This window comes from Silene latifolia, chromosome 8, assembly GCF_048544455.1.
Source record: "Silene latifolia isolate original U9 population chromosome 8, ASM4854445v1, whole genome shotgun sequence".
Classification (NCBI taxonomy): Eukaryota; Viridiplantae; Streptophyta; class Magnoliopsida; order Caryophyllales; family Caryophyllaceae; genus Silene; species Silene latifolia.
The window spans coordinates 90447220-90453552 of record NC_133533.1 but is presented as its reverse complement, the minus strand read 5'-3'; the positions used below and the strand labels follow the sequence as shown (position 1 = coordinate 90453552).

The 6333-nt window shown below is 32.7% G+C and overlaps 1 non-coding gene across 1 annotated transcript; it reads right to left on the bottom strand.

Annotated features, from left to right (window-relative positions):
• Nucleotides 1–5745: 5745 nt before the first annotated feature.
• LOC141597881 (small nucleolar RNA R71) lies at nucleotides 5746–5852 on the bottom strand. Its single transcript, XR_012523092.1, has one exon. It is a non-coding gene; the product is annotated as a small nucleolar RNA R71 (small nucleolar RNA).
• Between the last annotated feature and the right edge of the window lie 481 nt (nucleotides 5853–6333).

The following is a 6333-nucleotide window of genomic DNA, read 5'->3' as shown; positions in this document are numbered from 1 at the left end:
TGTATGTTAAATAATTAACATCTCTATACATCTAATAAACTAGGGTAATTTGATAACTTATACCTTGAATAACTCACTTTTTCAAATCTTATACCTAAGATAATTTTCTTTAAAATCTTCTACCTAAAATAACATTTTCTTCTAAACTTGATTCCAAATCTTTAAAAAATCTTTAAATTTAACGATTTTGCCGTTCCTAATTTGATGGTTTTAGTGGTGGTAATCGTGGATGTGTGTGTTAATAGGTGAGACAAAGGATGATAATGTTTAATTAGTAAGGGTAAGATTGTCAACTCAAGGCTTTTTTTCAGACTTGGTATCAAGTTTGGAAGAAAATGTTATTTTAGGTATAAGATTTTAAAGAAAGTTATCTTATGTATAAGATTTGAAAAAATGACTTATTTAAGGTATAAGTTATCAAATTACCCAATAAACTATAAAGTTTAATAAATTGCATAGATTTTAAATTTATTATATAATTTTATTGTGATAATAATTAATATCATAAGTGTGCATGTTTATACTAATTAATTATTTTATTTTAAGGAAATTGACAATCTTCTAGTCTTCTATAAATATTTAGAAAAATTAGGTATCTTCTTTCTTTTAGTCTCCTTGAAATTGACCACCTTAATTAATTATTTTATTTTAAGAAAATTGCCCATCTTAATTAATTATTTTATTTTAAGGAAATTGAACATGTTTAGGAAAATTACCAAACTTCTATATAATTTAATTTTAACCTAAACTATAATATTTGCATTGAGATCCCATGATCGGGTCCATCACACGGTGCTATTGATTTAGAACTATATCAATACTATATATTAAATCCAGAAACCAAGGGAGTTCAATGTAATTAAAGAAAGTTATACAAATTAATTATACTATATAGTTTAAAATCACTAGCACCGTGTGATGGACTCGATTAAAGGATCTCAATGCAAATATTATATAATTTAGGTTAAAATTAAATTATATAAAAGCTTGGTAATTTTCCTAAACATTAGTAAGAGACTAAAACATGGTCAATTTCCTTAAAATAAAATAATTAATTAAGATGGTCAATTTCCTTAAACTAAAATAATTAATTAAGATGGTCAATTTCAAGGAAACTAAAAGAAAGAAGATGCTTGGTAATTTTCCTAAATAAATACTATATATTAAATCCATAAACCAAGGGAGTTCAATGTAATTAAAGAAAGTTATACAAATTAATTATACTATATAGTTTAAAATCACTAGCACCGTGTGATGGACCCGATTAAAGGATCTCAATGCAAATATTATATAATTTAGGTTAAAATTAAATTATATAAAAGCTTGGTAATTTTCCTAAACATTAGTAAGAGACTAAAACATGGTCAATTTCCTTAAAATAAAATAATTAATTAAAATGGTCAATTTCCTTAAACTAAAATAATTAATTAAGATGGTCAATTTCAAGGAAACTAAAAGAAAGAAGATGCTTGGTAATTTTCCTAAATATTTATAGAATACTAGAATATGGTCAATTTCCTTAAAATAAAATAATTAATTAGTATAAACATGCACACTTATGATATTAATTATTATCATCATAAAATTATATATTAAATTTAAAATTTTAGCAATTTTATTAAACTTCATAGTTTATTGGATGTATTAATTATTTAACATAAAAAAAATAATATAAGTAGGTTATAAATAATTCAAGTTAGATTCCATAATATATAATATTGCATAATTCTTTCGAATTTAATGTAACGCATATATGTAATATATTTATATAAATATATAATTCTCTTAAAATTGCATGGCTAAGCAGTAAAAGTAACTTCGTCACTAATATGATAGTAATCACTCATTTGAATAGTATAAGTAACAATATTATCGGCGAGATTAGAGAAAGTGGTAGAAACAACAACGGGAGTAGTAAAATAACCAATATTAATGCGACAATAGTGAAAGTAACAATAATTACAGCGTGAGTAGTGAAATTATTATATTAATGCGGCAGTAGTGACAGTAACAATAGTTATGGCAGGAGTAGTGAAAGTAACAATGATTACGGGCAAGTAGTGAAATGTTATTACTATTGTTTCATTAATAACAGTAAAATATTAATAGCGGGAGTAGTGAATTTGTCTCAAAATTTATTTCATCGTAATTTCAGAATATGTCATAGAAAAATATATTAATGATAAATTTATGGGTTAAGCAACTTTAAGTAATTTTATTTAATTTTAGAATATGTCATAGAAAAATATATTAATGATAAATTTATGGGTTAAGCAACTTTAAGTAATTTTATTTAATGAAAAAAAATTGAACGATAGGTAGAGGTAGCCCGGGCGAAGCCGGGCACCAATACTAGTAGTATAATTAATTTGTATAACTTTCTTTAATTATATTGAAGTCCCTTGGTTTCTGGATTTAATATATAGTATTGAAGTGGTCGGTAGAAATGGTATAATAAAGGAAAAAAGAACAAACGATTTTTTTTAAAAATTAAATAAAAAGACTACACATGTCAAATAATATCAAATACTAATAATGCACATGTATTCTTTCCCTCCATTGTACCCTCTCCGTCACCATACTCTCCTCAAATCCCAAAAAATCTAATATTGTGATGATTTGTAATAGAGAAAAATACCTGGGTTACCTAATTTACTAATTATATAGCGATTTTTTTCGCATTAAACGGTATCTTAATGCATTCCTATTTCCAAAACCTTGGCGGCTTCTACTACTGTGATCCAATTTCATCTCAAGAGGTGATTTATAATTCTCCAAGCATCGTCACATATTTTTGAAAAATGTAAACATGATCGTTCGTAAATGCAGTTCTGTCGATACGTCTCAGGGCTTCAAGAGTATTTTTTTGAACTTTATAATTCTTGAAGTATCGTCACAACCAGATTTTTCCACCAAACTTGGTGTCCTTCGTATTTGGCTAGACAGCATGGTCTGAGTTTATATAAAGCTACTCGATTCACAGCCGATTAGGAATCAGTACCCAAAAGGTACCCTTAGAAAAGCGACTGATTTGGTGTCATTGCACATCAAGCACTTGCAGGAAATGGAAGTAAAAAGAACGAAATCATCAAGAAAACGCTATGCACGGTCATTTGTAACTGTGAGGATACTCATGTTTCACATCGACAGAATAAAGATTGAAGATAGTGTGCAGAAAATATAATAGTACAAGGCCTTTTGATAAGGAGCCCAAGAGTAAATCCGTGAGGGCTTTGGCCCAAAACGGATAATATCGTACTATTGTGGACAATGGACATCGGTGCAGGAGAGGCCCAACACGGGATATTCACACTTCCGCACAACAAGTGGTATCAGAGCCCAAGGTTCGACTTGGACTAGACACGGGGATGCATCAGCAGGCCCAAGACTTGAAGTTGTACAGTGTAAGACATGAAACTCCTAGCTCGGGGTGAGTCCTTGAGCAAACCCGACCCAAGGTTAAATGGATACGTCATAGGTCTTGTAGAGGCAAACACCGATCCCAGAAACTGTTGGGGCACATGGACATGCAGGCTCAGAAGCATTTGGGGACACTCACTTGACCAGGCGGTGACATGTGGTGCAGGACATGGCTCGTGGTAGAATGGGGTGTTGGCTAAGGGGAGGTTATCAAGACTTGTGATGTTTCGGGTGTCTAGAAGTTGGGGTTGTAGAAGTGTGGGAGTTCTCCATAGAGGCCAGGTCAAGGTCCGAGTCAAGATGATGGTCCTTAGTTTGAGGGGAGGATTGTTAGGGTGCAAATTCATGTCCCACATCGGTAGAATAAAGATGGAAGACCATCCTTATAAGTGTCCAGAAAATATAATAGTTGATGTATCACTTTTATATACACTTTTATAACTCCTTTCATGTTTTTTTGATACTGTTTCTGTGCCTATTATATTATTTATATGCTTTTTATAGTGAAATATCGATGCTGTTGCTACTTTATGTTTTAATGGAGAAATGACGCATTACAAGATGAATCAAGTAAAGATAAGCATTGCGGAGTACACGGGGCATGGCACGAGAAACGAGGAGACTTGAAGATAAGAAGAGCAGATAAGACGAAATAAAGCTGTTGCACTTGGTTCCTCGATCGAGTACGTGAGGGATCGATCGAGTAACCCTCCTCGACCGAGTATGTCGAGGCTCGATCGAGGATCTTCTTTGATGGACTTATTTCCGTATTTTCCTAAAACACGTCTTGTTTATAATATATATTCTAAACTCGTAGGGTTTATGTTTTTACGCTTTTATTACTTTTCGTACGGCTGAAATACTCTAAGCTTTCATACTTTAGATCTTTAATCTTTCCTCATTAATCAGTAGGTACTAATCGTTCTTCATAATTTATTGTTCAAGTTTTATGCTTTTAATTCATTATTATTGTTTCATGTCTTCAATTATGTTTTCATCCATCTTTATTGTTGTTGATCAATTTCCTATGAGTAGCTAAATCATTCAGCTAAGATGAAGGGGATCTAGGTTGATTAGAATGGGGATTACTAATTGATTGTTAGTAATATCGTTAAAACTATCGTTTGATTATTGTTCTTCTTCTAATTATATGATTTAAGGCATGAGTCTATAATTAGTGTAGCGAATTAATGCTTTCACCGACATGTTTAGAATTAATATAGGATGCGATAATCAGATAGATTGTGTTTAATATTAGCGATTGCATGTTAGACTTAATCTAAAGGGCATAATAGAATTAATCAATCTTGTGACCTTAGATAGTTTGATTGACCTAACAATTGATTAAGATACACCCCATATAATTGACCTAGTGAACCGGAATCCTGGACTCTTTAATATTATTGTTACACATCTTTTAGTTTACTTGTTATTAGTTGTTAGAAAACAAACAAACAAAACCCCCATAAAATTGTTACCTTTAAGACACTTTAAATATTAGCAAACTGAATTTTACCGCCTCCCTGTGGATTGAATACCTGTCTTACCTCTAGCTATTTTGTTAGTACTGAGATAGATTTATTTTGATTGAGGTGATACGACTTTATCTTTATCAAATTTGGCGTCGTTGTTGGGGAGGCAACAATTTTCTTGTTTGTTTTTATTTATTTTATCTTTCTGTCTCGGGGAACCTAGTTCCTTGAGACTGTTCTCACACTTTTATTGTTAGTTTCGTGTATGCCCAGGTCAACTAGGTCTGGGATTCTTTCAATAGATCCCGAGCCAGAGAAGACTTTTCGCTACAGGTGAAAGTTTTAGAAAGAAGTGAGTCAAGTAGAAGACTTGAGTATACTTGACATTGAGACGAAGCATTCTACTACTTCAGAAAATCAGTCCTTTGAAGAGGACATTACTTCTAATCTTGAAATTCCATATCCTGAGATTACCATCATGCCTACTTTAGCAAGTTATTCCAAGCCTACTTTGGCCTCCATCCCTAAAGGATTCAAGCTTTCTACCTCTGACAATGGAACTTTTGAGATTCGTCCGACTTACATCAATTTTGTAGAACGAAATTTATTTGGAGGTGGAGCTACTGAAGACCTTGCAAAACATATGGAGAAATTTGTTACTTGTTGTTGTTCCATCCCTTTAACTACTCGGGTGACACAAGATCAGGTAAAGCAGGTGCTCTTTCCTTTTTCTCTAAAAGATGGTGTTGCGGAGTGATTGCGAGATTTGGATATGGAGGATCAAGGAGTTACTGACTGGAATACTCTAGCTCTTACTTTCTACAAGCGGTACTTTCCACCACAGAAGACTAACACATTGAGAAATCCGATTACCAGCTTCAAACAAACAACTACTGAATATTTGAATGAATCATGGGTTCGCTTCAAATGTTTGGTAAAATCGATTCCCCATCATGGCTTTCAAAAGTGGCTTCTTTGCAACCAGTTTTACAATGGGTTGTATGATAATCATCGTGCTTTGCTAGATTCTTCAGCTAATGTGAGGTTTTAGGACAACACTAATTATGATACCGCATGGAAGTTAATTGATCAGATTGCTAATACCCATACTGCCAAGTATGGAATTCCTAGGGGAAGTACACGTGGGAATGGTGGAGATAACAATCTTGCGACACAGTTAGAGGCTATTTCTGCCCAAATTGCTAAGATGAAGACTACCCAATCTTTGGGTAATAAAGAGGTAGTTCATGCTATGAGTCAACAGGAGGAGTCTTGTGCTAGATGTGACATGGATGCATAATGCAGCTGAGTGTTTGAGCACATTGGAGAAGGTTAATGCCCATCAATCTTTTTGGCAAGGTACACCTTTCTCTAGTCTTTACAATGAAAGAACGAAGGAGCACCCTTTCCTTCAATGGTCTAGTCAGAATGTGCAAAATCC